Raw genomic sequence first — 17,811 nt, forward strand, 5'->3', positions numbered from 1 at the left:
ATCACATTTGCAACTTGTACATTGCTGCGTGATGCCTTGAGGGGGAGGAGAAGAATTTCAAAGTCCTGGGTGATTCCTTTGAGCTTTGTTGCTTTGTGCTCACTCGTGCTTCTGAAGAGATCTGACCCTGAAATTTCAGGGCCACCTACTGAACTCCAAAATCTCCATTCATCAAGACAAAACTCTTAATAAAGTCACTGGGGGTTTTCTTCAGACTCAGGGGTATTAGAATTTGATGATCCCTATATTTTGTTCAAGTTTAGGCATATCTATCAGTGAAAACGGGGATTTCAAACCTGGTGGAAGAAATAGTGTTTTGCCATTTTTAAAATAGACATCTTCCTGTTTTAGAGCAGTTTCTAACTGGTACACTGTAAGATGAGATTTTTTTCCTCTTTCATTTTGCATATGCACGTGTATATTTGCACCCATTTCTCTTCCTGCAGATTTGGGTCCCACTCCTGCCATCAACCTACCACAGATTCTCTGGGTCCAGTACCAGAGGATGAGATGCATGCGGTTGTTCACAGCATTCACTTGGGATGCGCTGAGGCCAAAATCAAAGCAGGTGATGCTCTAAGCTGAATCTGGGTCTCCACTGTCTCAGGTGAATACAGAAATGTCTTTTTTTCTCTACAGCTTTTTTTTATTTTTCTTCAGAAAATCCTGTTAGAACTCTTGACATGTTTCTGACTTTTCCCCTGTGGAAATAAATAAATAAGTTATATATATATATATATATATATGAAATAAAAAGAGAAAAGGAAAGAACAGGGTTCCATGAATCAGCTTTTTTCTTTTTTTTTTTTTTTTGTAGGAACACTCCTGGTTAGTTGTAGCTCTTCTCTAAAAACACTTTTACCTCAGCTTTTATCTAAACGTGGGAAGTGCCGTGTGCCTTTAGAACAGAGAAAATCTACGGCTGAAGTTACGTGTCTGAACTGGGTCATCCGATAAATGTATTAATGAGCAGAAATTAGGAAAAACCCTGCATCTGAGGCTCAGCCTGGTACAAGACCACCTGGCTAAGGTGAGCTTCCATATATCCCTCTCCTGTCTTTTTTCCCTGTTCAGTACTGTTTTAAGGCATAGTTTTGAAGTGCAGCTATAGAAAGATTGAGTCCATTCTCTGTCCTCTGGGTGCGCTTTTACCTACAGACTTGAGCAGGGCTGTGTGCAGCTGCTCTGGTGACTGGGGAAAGGATGCCATGTAGCAATACACACTTCTGTGCCTCTTCATCATGTCACAGGGAGTTTGAAAGCCACCTTGGGCTGCACTAATGGTAGACGGAGAGCAGTTCTGCATGTTCTGTCTACCACACACACAGGGATGAGTAGTCCTCCGTACTCCTTTTAAAGTAGCAATACTCTCAAACCCAGGTGGAGCTGGTCAAATCCATGGGCATTTATTTTCCCGTGGAAAGCTGAAGACTTTGATATGAGGTAGGTTGTTGGTGTCTGGGCAGCTGAGTTTAACTCCCTGTGCAAGAGAGCAGCTGGATGTGCAGCTCTCAGGTGTGCGTGTGAACTCTATCCATAGCACCCCTTCTTACCCAAGCTTGGAGGAGAGATAAAAGTCAAGAACTACTCTTTAAAAGTTCATTTATAAGTTCAGGCTTCCCCAGTGAATTTTTTGCATCATTATTAGAAATATGCTGCTATTATGGGGGGGAATGTTTAAAGTTTTAGATAGACGTGAAATTCCCCATGTTTGGTATTAGGCTAACCCCAGGATTCTTGTAAAGTCAGTCAGTCAGAAAAAAATCTCATCGCTGTTCCTCAGTGCCCTCAGGTTTTGGGATGTGTTCCATAAGCTGTCCTGTCACTCCTGCTCCCCACAGGTTCTTGGCTATCCCTCTACAGGAGGGAAGGAAAGGGGTGCCAGTGACTACAGCAGGAATCCCCAACTTGAACACTAAAAAAAAAAAAAAGAGATAGAGCCAGGGCTGATAAAGTATGGCTGCTTATATAAATGGCGTTATATTTTAAATTATCCAGCTGTTTGGAGAGAGGCAGAAAAAATCTTTGTGGCTGTTCACTGCTGTTTGTTTTTTGTTTTTTTTTTTACCATGTATAGAGTGTTACTCTATCCTTAGTCAAGAGATGTGTAGTAAGATGTTGCCAGGGTTTTTTTCTTTGTGTGTGTGTGTGTGCATAGGAGAATTAAATTAAAATTGAGGATAATAATAGCATAGAATGTGGCGATGGTTTGTCTTGTACTTCCAGCTGTTGTACTGTGAAGGGAGGGAGTCCCATCTGCACATGCCTCTTGCCCAAGGTGTCAGGGAGTTTGGATCCAGGTGGCTGGATTCTCTGCTGAAGCTCTGCTGTGCGCTGGAAACATTTCAGGATGCTGTTGCAAGCATGAGTACATCTTTAATTCTGTTTTTAAAGACCAATCATTTCATGTATAACTGTGTAGAGTTCATGTCAGAAGCACATCTGGATTTCAGTTGTTGATCTGGAATATTCACAGTCCAATATGGTAAAAGCAGATGTTGTATTGACAATCATCATAAATGTGAATGATCGCATCAGAAATCCCATATGTACCTTAGCTGAGAGCAGTAAATCCTACCTGAACACTCTTGGTTTTGTTCTGGGTTTAAGAATATTTACTGACACGTGTAAAGTTATTCATTACATATCTACAGATTTTAAGTAAAAAATGGAAGGTTATTATAAGCCTTAAAAGGATTTATGTGCAAGTCGAGATAGGAATTGAGCTGACTGCTTTAATCAGAAGCCTTTTAATTCCTACAGCGTGGAATGGGAGTTCCCACAACTTTAAAAGTGAGTTTTATTGGTGTGAAAGCCTCATGTTTGGTTTTCTTTCTATATTTACTTACAAGTGTATGCACAAAGTGGAAGATGCTGAAAGATGATTTCAGTTTCTTAAAGCACCAATGCAAATGTCTTCTAAAGCAAAATAATTTGGGGCCCAACAGCTGCGAGCAGAACTTCTGCAGAATTAAAAAACAGGCAGTGTCCTCTTTCCTCTCTTCACATCCCCATTGATTCAGCTTTACATCTAAGGACCGTATTCTGCTCTTGCTGCCACTCGGTGGTGCAGTGGTGCTGTGGTGCTGTGGAGGAGGGTTGCAACTGCAGCAGACTGAAGGCTCCGAGCTGGAGTAACATGGTGTCAGTTTAGGTGCTGCCCAATTTTGGAAGGATACACCTTTGGTTGGAGTTCCCTGCCTTATAGCTCTCTACAACATTGCTCACAATGCAATTCTGCAAGTGGGGACTGCCCAAGCTGGGCACAAAGCTGCAGTTTTTCAGGACCTTTCCTTCCTTTCTTGCATGTGCACCCTACAAGGTGTCAGCAAGGTGCAGCACAGAATCCTGCTCGTGATGTTTTAATAGAACCATTTCCCAATAAGAAAAATAGCTGTTTAAGTTAAACTGCAACATTCCTCATTTAATTGGAAGTAATCTGTTGTTGTTTCAGGGGTTTTCACATTCGCCTTCATGGTGATTTTAATGTTGAATCCGTGCCCGGGAGGGAAGTAAGGAGAGGTAGGACTTTGGGATCTATCACCACCAGTGAGGAGTCTATCTGTCAATTAGGGATGAGATGTCTGTCTATCACAAGGGATGAGTGGATAATGGTGGACAAGAGATTAAGCAATTAAGGAGACAGCTATGCAAGATCTGGAGTTAAAACCCTAATTCTGGGTAGTGGGAGATAAAGGATCGCAGAGATTCAAGAGGGAGTGAATGACAGGGTTAGAAAATGCTGTTAGCCTCAGTGTTGAGTCAACATAAGGGAAGAGAAATCTGTGCAGAAGGTGAATAAGTTCTGAGAAAGGGGAAAGAGAGAAACAATGAGAGTGCATTAGGAAAAATGCACAGGGGAACACGGATGGCAGGAAACACGTGTAGGGTTTTATGTTACAAAATGTACCTCCTAAATTGAGCCATCCTAGAGTTTAGAGCGATGCAGATTTTAGTTTAATTTCCTTTCCTAAAAGAAAGCTTTAGTTTCTGAATAGGTGAACATTTAAGATTCTAAAGAAGGAAAAGCAAATACTTAGCAGGATGAACAAAAATGTAAATCTTGAGTGGAGCTGTAAGCTGTTCAGGCAAGGCAATTTTGCTGGATTATGTAGCTCATATCAGATAGTAATAAATCAACCCTTCAAAGACAAAAGACTATAGAAAGAGGAGTAAACCAAAGACTCTCCAAATAACAAAGGCCAGATACACAAAAGTAACTAAGGAGCTGAAGAGGCAAATAGATGCCTGGCAGGAGTTTAAATGGGATCATTCAGCACAGACACTCATCACCTGCTAGTGATTATTGGCTTCTTCAGCCTCCTTCAGGCCCAGACACTTCCTTGACTGAGCTTAAAACTCCCATCAGCATCAGAGAAACTAACTGATATCCCTAAAATCTGCATGTTTGGCATTGCATCCTGAAGGTAAATGGAATTTACACAGTTTGCCCTACTGTGAGCAGTGACAATACACTTTTTGAATGCAGTTCTGTCCTTACTCAGTTGGATCATCCCACGGAGATGTCAAGTTTTGCACGTGTTTGCCTCTCTTTCTGATCTGGGCCTGACAAGATAGAATGATAAATTTTGAGCAAAACAGTGGCTTCTTGGGTATGATGAAAGAATTTTAGCTGTGGGTACTGGCCACTAATGCTAGTAAATGCTCACTTGCTCTTACACTCTGGAAATGAGTTGTCTATAGTGAGAACTCCTGAGCTTGGGACAAAAAAGGCTTGAGACTTTTCTTGACGTGAAGGCAGTGCAGCCACAGGAACTGGGAAGCATTTCCAAATCACCTGGCCTCAGGTACTATGGGCAGAGCTTTGCTCTGCTCATAACTGCATCCTCACCTGGTGCCAAATAAGGCTGTTTTGTTTACTGAAGTTAAGTAGAAGGATGACATGAGTCTTAAACTGTTGGGAGCATGTACAGTAATGTGTAGATTCCTGTCCTTAAGTCAGAAGAAATAAATGTAATAAACATAATAAGAAAGGTTTAAAATTCCTATTTAAAACAAAGCAAAAAACATCAAAATCTTAGCAAACATTAAAAAACAAACAAATAAAACACAAAGAGAAAACAACTCACAAAAAAGTGAATATTGAGGGCATGAGATCTTATCATGACTGAGATTTACTTGAATGTGCCAGGCACAGTGAGTAAAAGGCAAGCAAGTAAGGTTACTGCTGGAACAGAGAGGTGAAAACTCCAGGAAAATTTGCAAGACTTGATCTGCCACTAATTTGACAACAGATGATGATGACATGTCTGTGAACATATGTTAGGGGGGGAAAAAAAGATCACAGTATCACAGGCTGTGCAGAAATAGGGTCACTGCGTATTTTTAGCTCCAGTTCTGGTCCTGGTTGGCCTGTATATCATCTTGAGTTTCAAAGCGTTGTTTAGTTGAGACTATTGTTCCTCTGTTTAGTTGAGACTATTGTTCCACTGAATACTTGAAGTGCATTTATTCAGAAAGAAGCCTCGGCTCCTTTGAATACAATATAATTATGCTTGCAATCCAGGCCTGTACAATTTTAGGTCCACTTCATTAAAGTTTAATATTCTTTTTGCTTGGACTTGCACATAGCATTCAGCTGAAAAAAAAAACCACCTCAGAGTTCACATCTTGCAAGTCGAAGGGTGCTTCTGAAAGTGATTCTTTCCAGTCCCTCTTCCCCTTTGCACCAGAGAAGTGCTTTTCTAATTTCACACCTTCGAACATGCAGTCCTTAAATCGGCAGCATGGAACACCGTGGAAGGAGGTCTTTCTGACTTCATTCAAAATCTATTTATTCATTCAAACAGTTCTTTTCCAAACGCTTGTCTACTGTCCAAGGGCACATCTAATGCTGCTTTAGCCATTTGCATGGCTTTTTTATATCCGACTGCTTGACTCGGTATTGAATATAAAATTAATTTTGTACCAATTGAGCAAAAACCAGGCTGTGAAGTATGAGCTTGTCCACGTCCTGTTCCTGCTCTCCTCTCCACAGCATCTCTCAGTGCACAGTTATTCAACTGAGGAAATGTATTTCTGGTCTCAGCGTTTGCTCTTGGCGTCCTCTTCTTTAATCATAGCCCCTTAAAAATACATGTACGATAATAATAAAAGGTAGCTATTTGGGAATGGCAAATCAGTCCGTGGGGGCTGCTTGGATTTTAAGGGCAGCTGCTGTTCAATGTATCTGGTGTGTCACTTTCTGTTTTGTGCTGCTGTTTTATTGCTGCTGTGGGAACGGAGCAAAAATAGCGGCGACTGCAGTTGTGTTGAATAACCATCAGTGTGATTCTAGCCGATGTGTCAGTCCCTCACTGGGCAAAAAAAATGCCCATATTCGATATCTGCTGCCCTACCCTGACCTGCAAATGAAAATAATAACACGCTAAACAGCTACGGGAAGGCGTTATTAGCCACTCCGCTCAGCTGAGAGGCAGAGGTGTGTTTGTGCTGCCGTGTGTGTGCAGCTGTGGGAATGCACGCACCTCCAAAAAGGTCGGAGGAAATAATCGCTAAGGCGCACGCTGTTCCTTTAAATGTTAAATTGGCTTTTGAATCCAGGGCAGCCGCCGAAACCTGTGCCGGGCTACGGCCGCTCCGCCGCTGTCCCGGCTGCCTGCAGTGGCCGCTTTCCCCCGACAGATGGCAGTGCCTTTCTCTCGTAGTTAGGCGAAAGTTTAAAAACCTTTCGTTAAAAATAGCTGCCCCACATTCTTAATTGGCAATCCTTTTTTTTTTTTTTTTTTTTTTTCCTATTTATTGTTAGGCACAAATCAAATGCTGTTTAGCTCTTAGGCAAGCTCAGCGCACGAAACATAAAGGCGTAATGTAAAAGACCTGGATACTTCCTTGTCCTGTTCCACGTCTGCTCGGTGTACTGAAACACTTGCTGCTTTGTCACCAATATCCTCAGAAACTTAGTTATAGTGAAACGTTCTTTTTTTTTTTTCCCCCATTGTAAAATTGACTTTTTTCTTTGTTTAAACTTGCCATATAGTCAGGCACCCAAGCCTGCACAAAGCCCCCATTTTCTCATACACAAAACTGATATTCCTGCATTTGTGGAGCTGGGCTGCAGTTTCTGGACTGCTCAAGGCATTTGCATTTACCTTGATGAAGGCTTTGAGAGCTTTCTTCCCTGCAAGTCTTCCTTGTGTAGGACTGGAGGCACTGCGACCAGCCAAGCCCATCTTGTGGCCCTACAGCAGCCCCGTGGCCAGGGAATCACTTGGTGGGGTTGGCCCTGCTGTGGGGGCACAGGCACACTGTGCAGAAGCTGGCTGCCTTCCCCTAGCCTGGGGTGATTCCCCAGAGGAATTCCGACAGCTCCTTACCAGAGCCTCCCGTTGCTTGATTCTGGCGAGCATCACTGAGGGGGAGCCTCCCTCTTCGCTCTCCTCAGCGAGCTAATTCATTTCTCTGTGGCCTCTTCTGGGACCCATTTCATTTCTGCAATTCCTTGGGCTGCGCTGAGCAGAAAGGCCAAATTGCTGCTTTACAAAATGAAATTGTAATGGCCTGGCTGTTTCCCGGCTTGATCTGTGCCTAGGCTTTCTTTCCGCGATCGAGTTGTTTATGGTGGAGCAGAAGGAACGTGTTTTGTTTTGCTTTCTTTGCCCGTTCTTGCACAGGAACAGATTTTCAGCCAGCTGCCCGTGGTTTCGCTCCGTTCCACCTCCCCCACAATGGTCACAAACGCAGTGTAGGTCCTGCTCCAGACAAGCATTTCATTTCCGTACCAGGGCTCTTCAGCAATGTCAATAGCAGTACCCACAAATGTGGTTTTGTATGGGCTTGAAGGCGGTGTCAGTGCAGGCCTTTTAGCACAGATGCATGGGAGCAGTTCTTTCTAATATGCATTCACATGCGTCTCTCTCCAGTGACCTTCATTTGCCATCTCTCTGCCTATTTAGTTCGTTTATTAGGTCCTTCTGAAGTGGTTCATAATATTCCCATAATACTGGACAAATTGCAATAATTGTATCAAATTCCAGTGTTATCAGACGGGTTTGGAAGCCCCGTCTCCTGTTTGCTAACATATTAAACAGCGCTGTACCTAACACAGCTCTTTGAGTCACCTCATTGTCAAAGCAATTGAAAGCCTTTTCTTCTTCCTCTTCTTTGGTGATTTTTACTTCCCCAGTTGATTTTGTTCCCTTTGTTGCTTTTTGTGGTGAGGGCTATCGGCTGTTTGAGAAAGAGCATTAGATTAATCAGATGTGCTTGTACTTGAGGCAGTTCTTTAGACTCTGAGCCTTATTTTCTTTTTAAAAACTCCACGCTATTTTCTGCTTTTTCTGCAAGGATGATCTGGTTGAGTTTGTATTTTCTTTTTGTTTTTAGAGTATTGTTTACCTGGTGTTGAAGTAAGGTTCAGTAGGTTGCAGTTTTCAAGGCTAGTTTGGTATGTTTTCCAAAGCTTGCATTTAGGCAGCAGCTTCCAGCTCTCCAATAGCTGATGGTAAATGAGCAAGGATACAGGGTTTTGTTTTTTTTGTGTGTGGCTTTTTTGTTTGTTTGTTTGTTTGTTTTTTAATTACTTCCTCTTAGAAAATAGTTGCAGGCACACAAGCTGGTTCTTGGGGGGGTCTGTCTCTCCCAAACACAAATGTTGCAGTAATTTCTGCCTTGAAAATGGTATTTGCTATTGATTTCTTTTTTTCTTACATGGGAAAACAGATGCACTGAGCTGGTACCTGAGAATCCTCTTTTGAATAAAATATTTAGAGTCTTTGACCACGTTACCTTTAAATGCTCATTTATTCCTCCTCCCAGCCTCTTGGGTATGTGTCTGTGTGCGTATGAAAGTATAAAAAAGAATTACTTTTTTTCCTTCTACTACTTATTTATGAAGGTTTCATGGACCCAATTTCTATCCTTAAGGCAGAAGTATGTGTATTTTTGTGTTGGTTTCTGTTGATGCAGATGACTGTTTTGAAAGCTAACTGCTAACCAACTTAGCATGTATATGTGAGGATTTATTTTTCCTTGCCTTCTGTTTCTCCTCTGTGTCAAAATAGCTGTACCATAGTGACTGTATTATGGTTTTGTGGTTCTAAGGATGTTAAGAGCAGCTAGTGTTATTTCTTGCATCATGCCAGCCATGTGATTGGAGCCACTAAGTACCAGGTGAACTACAGCAGGTCTTTTGTAAAGGCACTCATTCTTGCTGAAAAGACACCCACTTAGCGCATGCACTGCTCTCAGATTTTAATCTAATACTGATTTTTACTCCTTGAAGTGAAGCAGACATTTTTTTAAACATAAATTTGTCCAACTTCTGTTTCTAATCAATGATTACTTGTACGGTTTTGCTCCTTACTAATCCACTGATGTCAGGCCTGGCACTGGGATGAGTTCTCTCCCCATTTTTGGGGTGGCTGTCAGCAGTCTGCCATGCACAGGTAGGCATACATACACAATTTCAAATCATTTAGTGATACATTTTTTATTCCCTTTCAATATTCCAGTATCATTATGATTTGAAAATTGGATAGCAGAACTGGACACAGCAATGTTGGTCCCATCAGTGATACATACCTGTAATATCATCATCTCCTGCATAATCATGCAAGTATTGCATTAACCTTAGCCCATGGATTGCATAGGGAATTCATGGTAAATTGATTTTCTGAAGTCCTTTTCAGTGTCACTGCATTTCAGTGTATGGTCTTCTATGTTGTTAGTGTGACCTACATTCTCTTTTGACATATCTGACTGTGTCTGTCTATATTAAAACCTTTCTTACAATATTACTCCATTTCATAGGCTGATTCAAATAATAGGTTATAACTGACCAGCTCTTGTCTCTTGAATACTCCTTTGGCCATTTTTTTCTTTGTGTACCTTTAAAGTAGTAAACTTTAAATATTTCAAGTATTCTCTGTCCTAGACAGACAAGTGTGTTTCTATCCATTCCTGATGATTGTATGCAAAAGGGATTAAAAAAAAAAAAGATAATAGGAGCATTCAAATTAGATACATCCATATTCTGATGTAATAACCAAGTACAGCGCTTTGGGCAGTTTTTAGTATGATCTGCTCTATGACACTTTTTATGTAACGTTGCTTTTTAGCAGTAGAATAGAAACATTTTAGAAATGTGAATTTGAAATACAAGTGCAAATGTTTTTGGCAACTACATTTTTTGAGACAAAAAAATACTGTAGGTCTTACTTAAAAACAAATGCTTCAGATACATTAACTAGATGAAATGCTATTGTTTCTCAGTGTTCTTTTGATCACAAGCAGTGATCACAAGCAGTGACAGCTTCTCCAAAGAGTCATCTTAGCCATCGTTCCTAATCCAAGTGGTTCTTCCATACTGTGAATTTCTCTGTGACTGTTGCTCATCCATTTTTTTCTAGGTCAGAAACTGCTTTCCCCACTTTTTCACAGCATCAGCTCTGGAGGCTGTGCTTAAGCTCTTTCCCAAATCATCTAAATTTTTATGGTTAACAAAATCTTCTTTGCTGCCTCATTCTATATTCCATGCCACAAGCATCAGCATGGTTTACAGTCTGTCTTTGCTTTCTCCAATGCGAACAGCTTCCATAGAAGTCTTATAAAACTTCCCACCAGAGAAGAGACTTCATTCTCCATCACCTGGCAAAATGGCTGGTTATACCTGGACAGTGGAAGGGTAAATGTTACCATTTGTACGTGGTATCTTGGGCAGCTTAAGCTACTCTTTGCTGCAGCAAGAAACTGGTTTGCCAACCTTGGCTTGCTAATCTGATTTGCTAGGCTTGCACCACTGGTATACGTTAGTGTCCTCTGATTGGCCTTTGGAATTTGCATCACTTCTATTACAAAAACAGCCCTGCTCAGTGTTAATGGTGAGAGCGAGCAAGAAAGAAACAGTAGGGGACCCAAAAGGCTCTGGCTGGATACTTTCTATAGATGAGGAGATGGTTGTCATTTGGTGAACTTGAAGTAGCTCTGACAGCAGGAGGGCCATGCAGTCCCACCGGAAGATCTGCAGCTGCAGTGGAAGGATTGCCCTTAAGAAATGCCACCGCTTGGGATTTGCCTCTTCTCTGGGGTGGTGGGCATTCACTGGGACTGGGTGTGTGATCCTTATTGCTTGAGGAGAAAGTCAAAACATTGATGCAGTAAAAGATAAACAACAGCAGACTCCATTTTTCCATCTCTATTCCAACGTCTGGGTAAATGAGTTACTTTCACATACATATTTTATGGTATTTGCGACAGCTACTGTCAATAGACAGAAGAGCTTTTAGATGAGTAAAGCCAGCAGAACAAGAGATGCCTGCTTATCCTGTTCAGTGTTTTCTTAATGATAGCAGAGAAGCCTTGGCATATTAATGTTTCCTCGAAGACTATCCAAATATCCACTGATTTGAAAGATCAAAGAAGCAGCAATGCTTTCAGTTACACTGAGCATGATATCTGGGTGTACACTCTTGCACAACTATTGACAGCCTGGATCTCAATCACCTGCATGTGGTTTGTGCACCAGACAAAGTCTGTTTGCTTAACTCATAAAGGGTTCTTAGGGGTACAGATTCTTAAGGGTGGTTTGAAGAGGGCAGTTCCAGATCCCAGTGAAATAGGCTGAAGTACTGTCTGTTGAATCAGTTGCTGGCTGTTCTATAAAAAACATTTTTTGAATGCAGAAGTTTTGTTTCACTGGGAAAGAAGAGAAAAGGAAAGCCATAATGAGGGCAAGGCTTTTAGTGGCCATGTTGGCTGCATGAGGCTCAACCTGTGCTGAGGCCAAACTGTTTGCAGATGGTTGCATTCTTGCTAGGATTTTGCCTCCCATTGGCTGTGACTGCAAACATGCTTTCTCCTTGTGAAGAGATGCTTCAGTTCTCCTATGAATTAAAGGAATAGCAAGAATTAGCGGATGCAAAGTCAGCAGCACTGAGAAGCCCAACTCTTTATGTGCTGTGGCACAGTCTGGAGGCACAGCTGCATCTAAAAGAGTAGTATTCAGATGCTGAGCTCTTCAGCCTAAGTGTACCTTAGTTTTTGCCTTTGGGAGAGAAAAAGTGTAATGCTGACTATGCATAAGAAAACCAATTTTGTTGCTAACAGATACATGATAATGTATGAGAAGATATTTGTTCAGCTGAGTCACTTGTAGCCGGAGATAAGTGACCGTTCTAGCAAGTAATAAGCTGTCATGTAGTGTTTCTTAAATGCATGGATTTTCTGAAACCCTGTTCAAGGGGTCAATAGCAGAGCAGATGAAATTGTCTGCTTCATCACAGAGACCTCAGGAGTCAGCTCTGCATTTCCCTTTATTTCTCATTCCCCTGAAGTGGTAAACTTCTCTGAGAATTTCCTCCCCAAGCAAAGAGGCTTTCATCACTAGATGTTGGGAAAAGAACTGACTGTTTAGTTTGAGAAACACTTATCTTTTTTTTTTTTTTTTTTTTTGGAATTTTTAAATTCTGCTTTTTTACTGGTGGTGTTTAATGTTATTCCTTAAGAAACCAGCCTATATATTACTTGTACCATTTGTTAGCCAGTACTATTTTAATTGTTATATTGATTTTTATTCTAGGACTGGCTGAGGTAAAGCTCAATTATGTGAAAGACCACTCACATCAGACCACTAGAATCTATACTGCACACCCTGCTTCTATGCCCTCATCTTGTATCTTATATTTGATGCTGTGTTTCGAAGGGACAGGGCTGGAGAGGGTACAGGGAAAGATGGTACGGAGAGAGTAAATAATCAAAGAGCCTTCGGAGGAACCACTAAGGGGGAAAGACAGAAATGTGCACAGTAATGAATGTCATGGAGAAAGTGATTAATGAGTGACTAATGCATTGTTTCTGACGATACAGGACCTAAGGGGGTTCCGATGGTACAGCCACACAGGGAATTTAAAGCAAACTTTTGTCATGCAGGGCATAATTATTTTGTGGACCTCGTTCCCCAGGATGTTAGGAGTTCAAAAAAATGAGATATAGTACTGACATGAGGTCCATGGGGGATTATTAGCATGATGGTACTTTGGCAAGCCCTCGTTCGGGAAGTCCTCTAAGCAGCTGATTGCTAGAAGCTGAGGGAGTATGTAGAAGGCTTTCTGATTTGTCCTGTTTCTTATTCTCATTCTCTGAAAACTCCTGCTAATAGCCCAAAGACAGGATACTGGGCAAGGATGAATTTTGGCCTGACCTACATGCTCGTGTACATATTTAGCTCGCAAAAAGAGCAACACAGACATCAGGGGAGGCAGAGATTCATACACTGTGCTCAGTAAATGAGTGATGCGGCTTGGTGATCACTTTCAACAGCTAGGTAACGTGAAACCAAATCCACTGCAACTTCATGCAGTTCAGCTGACTTCACTAAAGCCAATTTCCATCAGCCTTAAGGCAAAAAGAGTGTTGGTGCCTCATAGGGGAAGTGCTGTATACAGCATACTCACAGTCCTGATCTCCTGGCCGTGACCTGCTGCAGGAGGGGCTTACAGGTCACCAGGGACAGTTTGTATGTGTTCTTCTCCTTTGGTAAATACAAAATGTCTCCTCCTTAGTTATGAGTGAGGAAGGATTGCATATGGAGAAGTAATCAGCATAAAAAGAAAATTCTACTCATGGGGTTGCCATGAAGAGTGGAAATGCCTTAGGATTGAACTGATGCTTCCCTAACTTGCTGACACAGAGGAATATTAAGAAAGAGAGGGTGCTTTTTGTGCAGGACAGAGCATGGCAGCAAGGCAGAGGCAAAGTTACAGAGTAAATTTGAATGTGATAAAATGAAATACAAGAGAGGAAAGGAGTTGCAGGGAGGGCCTCTTAAAAATGTGCGGGCAAATATCAGGTTGGTAGATTTCCTCAGAAGTGACTTATGAACAGCTCAGGTTATTATATCTTTATATGAGCAGTTATATTTCACATCTTGCATCTAAGTATAGTCTGAAATTGCTGTGTTACAGAAATTATATGAAACTGGTTTGGGTACCACGAAAAAAAAAGCTATATAATGTTCTTCACCTGTGCTCCTACCAGAATTGTCAGATAGGATGCAATTGCAACAATTTCCCTTTGGAATCTTCTAAATGCTTACAAAAATCAAGACAGCAATCTCTGCAATAAATTCTGCCTTGCACAGAAACAAATACTGACATCTACTGAAATTACAGAAAAGAGCATGACTTCAATATTAGATTTCTGTAATCACAGTTGTAAGAGCCCTGTTGTACATCAGCGTAATAATGCCTGATATTCCTGCCCAGACTGCACAGTTTCTCTCAAATCTTCTGTTCATTCATTTAAAAGTGGTGTAAGTATGCAATGGACGTTTCTACCACATCTGCATCTCTCATCCTACATTAGCACTTCATATTATTGAATTTACTTTTGGAAGGACTTTCCAACAGTCTAGAAGATATTTAAAGAGTGTACAATACACTTGTAATGATATTGGTCGCTTATTTATTTAACTGTTGAAAGCTTGAAAGCCTCTTTTAGCTCTCTGTATCTATTTCTGTACGTACGAATTAGGAGACCTTGAATAATGAATGTGTTATTTAAATTGTGCTGTGACACTACATAATGCTGAGAAGTCATTTTCTACAGTTCACTATTCCCATAGTCAATGGTGCTTGACTTGATTACCAGCGCCTCATAGCCAAAGTAGATATGGGCAATGTTTTAAATTTGTTAAAAATTGGTTGGATAAAATTATCTTGAATGAAATAGAATAGGTTGGAGAGCCTATTCCTTCTGATAGTTTCTTAGACGAGTCTTAATTTCCATGCATAAAATATCTACAATAGATTACATTTTTGTATAAAAAATAAAGAACAGCTGAATGTTCTACCTGGATTCTGCAAGGTAGTAGTGGAGGAGCTAAACCCTGCTTTACGTCCTTCCTTACATTCCTAAATCACAGTTTGGGACACCTCTGACAAAGGTTGTTGTGCCAGCAATTATTCTTTCATGGGTAAGGAAAATGTGAGCAAGAAGAGGAGTATCCACTACCTCCTCATGGATCAGCTTACAGGACAGATAGAGTGATTAGCATTATCACCATAAGCTGTCAGCCTGCTGTGAGAGAAAGTAGGGGGCATAGTGCCCAGTGCTGCTCTGCACTGCGGGCTGCTCTGCTTGCACAGCTTCAGCACATCGGGAGCTAGTGAGCCCCTTGCATAGGCTCAGTTATCTTAGCAAAATGGCTTTTACCCACCAGTACTGCTTTGCTCTCCGATGCTGGTTTGACTTGCCCAGCAAAGCCACTATTTGTGTTATCTTGAGAAGTGTTTTACTAGCGTAGCATTTGTATGTTCCTGTACAGTAAAGCACCGAGAGACTAACTTGCAACACCCATGAGCCTGAAGACAGTACACTTTAACAGATTACAAGCAAAATGGCTTTCACAGCAAAACTGCTAAAGCCTGGTTTGTGAGAGGTTGTGTATTCTTTGTCACCCGTGTGCAGGTATAGCTGGTGGGCATGGCATATGACCTTAGCCTGCACGCTGCTCCCAGCTGGGCTGTGTACTGCAATGGCTGAGTTGCCTTCCTTTCTCCAGCAAGAATCACTCAACTGGGTTACCCTCTTGCAGTAGAACTTGTAGGAACCTAATAGTTTAGAAGTTGGTACCACCAGAATATAGGGTATAGTTGAAAGGCAGTTCTGAAACCCAGCTTTGTTTCTGATTGAGACAGGATAAGCCTGAATTGTCACTGAAATCTGTTCATCTTTGTTAAGCTTCAATTTTAGGGAATTTTCTGGAGAGAAATACGAATTTATGCTGGAGCCATTTTGCCTTTTAGGTTTACTAGTCTTCAGATTTCATATTTGTTTCTCGGGGCAGAAAAATAAGCTGCAAGTAGGGTTAGGTGTACCCATGTCACAACTCTTTCACGTCTCCTACTTTTTCAGGACTATGGAAGAGACATGGCTTTTAGGGCAAACAGTTTGGATACCTTCCTTCCTGCCACATATACATATATGCATAGGGTTTATTTCACTCTTCTCTGTTGCTAGAACCAGAGATAATCCACACATTCTTATCCCTACACCTTTCTGATCAATTTAAATTTCTAAGGAGATATTAACAACGTGAAAAGAAGGAATCATTATTCTGAGATATTGGAATTCTTGTGAGAAGGATTCAAGCAGTTTATGATCAAATAGTATTTTTTAATTTGTCTTGATTCATGTGAAAGTAATTTGAGTCCACATTAGTATTCTGTGAGCTGATCATTAACACTTTTCAACTGATTTAGTAAACATATATTGCTTCCAAAATAAATAGAAACAGGAAAGGAGCACAGTTAGTGTAGCTGAGGCATGAAAACATACACATTAACATGCAAGGCAAAACTCCAGTGTTGAAATGGGGCAGCACATCAAAGTTATTTTTCTAGCCATGTTTTTGCATCTCCAGAGGAAGCTTAAAAACAATAGACTGAGCAGCCCGAACCACATTTCTAATAACATTGCTTCATACTTCTCTACAAAACGCTATACCAGCTGTAAGGAATGAACTGACACAACCCTTCTATGTTGGATAAGCAGGATGGGCTTGACTCTGTGACACCCGGTGAGATGTTTGCAGACTGTTTGGCCCTTCTCTAAGGGCAGAGTATCTCAGTGTCCCTATGAAGCTGAGGTTAGCTCTGATCTGGAAGCCATAAAACCACGATGACGCATCGTTATATCCTTATTAGTGAGGCCCTAAGAGCCTGTGCATGTCAATACTGGAAAAATGTAGCTCTGTTGGGTTCAGATCAGTTCTGCCACATGTCCTGCTGGTGTGGCAAGCAGGTGGAGGGGCTCAGGTCTACCTGTCCATGGACTGCCTTGCTGGAAGATGCATAAAACCCTAGCAAGCTGAATGCAGAGCAGCATTTCAGCAAGACAGTAGGTACACTCTGTAGTATTTAGACTGGCAATAGGGAACTTGTCATGAAAGCAGGCAAAGTATACACATCTTTTTAAAAAAACAAACCAAGCAGACGTCCTTCCAAAAGAAGGCAAGGGCAGTGCCCTGCTTCCACTTAGAGGATATTGGAATATGGGGAAGGAAACTTTTTAAGCTTCTCTGCTTGCATTAAATGAAAAGGGTTAACTGAGCTGAAGAGACTCAGAACAAGGGCGCAACACTTTGATTTCTCTCATGGCTGGGGCCCTTCCCTGGGAGAGGAGAATCCAGCCATTTTTTTCTTCTTCTGTGACCTGCTGCTCTGTTTCAGCTTAGCTGGAAATAAGAACACCTGGAAATAGCCTTTTTCCTCGGAATTTGGTATGCTTCCTGCTGAGCTACTATGTAAAAGGCTGAGAAAACTCTCCACACTAGGAAAGTCCACTAGGAAAGTCCTGTATCCATTTTTAGGAATTTGCCCACTTAGCTCACCTAAAAGATTCTGCTCTACCTGTGACCTACCAAATTGTATGATTCTCTTGGGGCTGAGGCATTAAAAATATGCTGAGTTGTTCAGCCCTGCTGATAGTACGAGCTTGTGGCTGTTCCCCACGACATCATAGGCATGTGGGAAACTAACAGGCTCTAAGTGCCTCTTTGCTTGGCTGACCAGGAGCTCAGAGTCTTGGCACAAAACCATCTCTCCGTCTCACAAAGTTCAGTTCAGTTGCTTTCTGCAGACCTAAGCATAAGCAATTTCCTGAATGACACCTAACTAATCTTTGGATGAAGCTGGACCCCTGTCCCTCTGCTCCTGTGCAAACTGCGACTCAGGCTGATCTTGTGAGAGGAGAATGCTTGTTGCTAGGAAGGAATATGTTGAGCATTATCTTGTACCACTTGGGCAGCTTCTCTCTCAGAAAGTTCAACGATAATTCCTCTGCAAAAAAGTG

At 41.5% G+C, this 17,811-nt stretch overlaps 1 long non-coding RNA gene across 1 annotated transcript in view; it reads left to right on the forward strand.

Moving 5' to 3' along the window:
- Positions 1 to 17,811, forward strand: part of LOC125694710 (uncharacterized) — a 93,895-nt gene that overhangs the window by 31,669 nt on the left and 44,415 nt on the right. Inside the window, exons 3-4 of the long non-coding RNA XR_007377668.1 lie at positions 447 to 607; positions 818 to 1,030. This is a non-coding gene — a long non-coding RNA (uncharacterized LOC125694710). The remainder of the gene's footprint in view (positions 1 to 446; positions 608 to 817; positions 1,031 to 17,811) is intronic.

Source organism: Lagopus muta, chromosome 6 (assembly GCF_023343835.1).
Source record: "Lagopus muta isolate bLagMut1 chromosome 6, bLagMut1 primary, whole genome shotgun sequence".
Classification (NCBI taxonomy): domain Eukaryota; kingdom Metazoa; phylum Chordata; class Aves; order Galliformes; family Phasianidae; genus Lagopus; species Lagopus muta.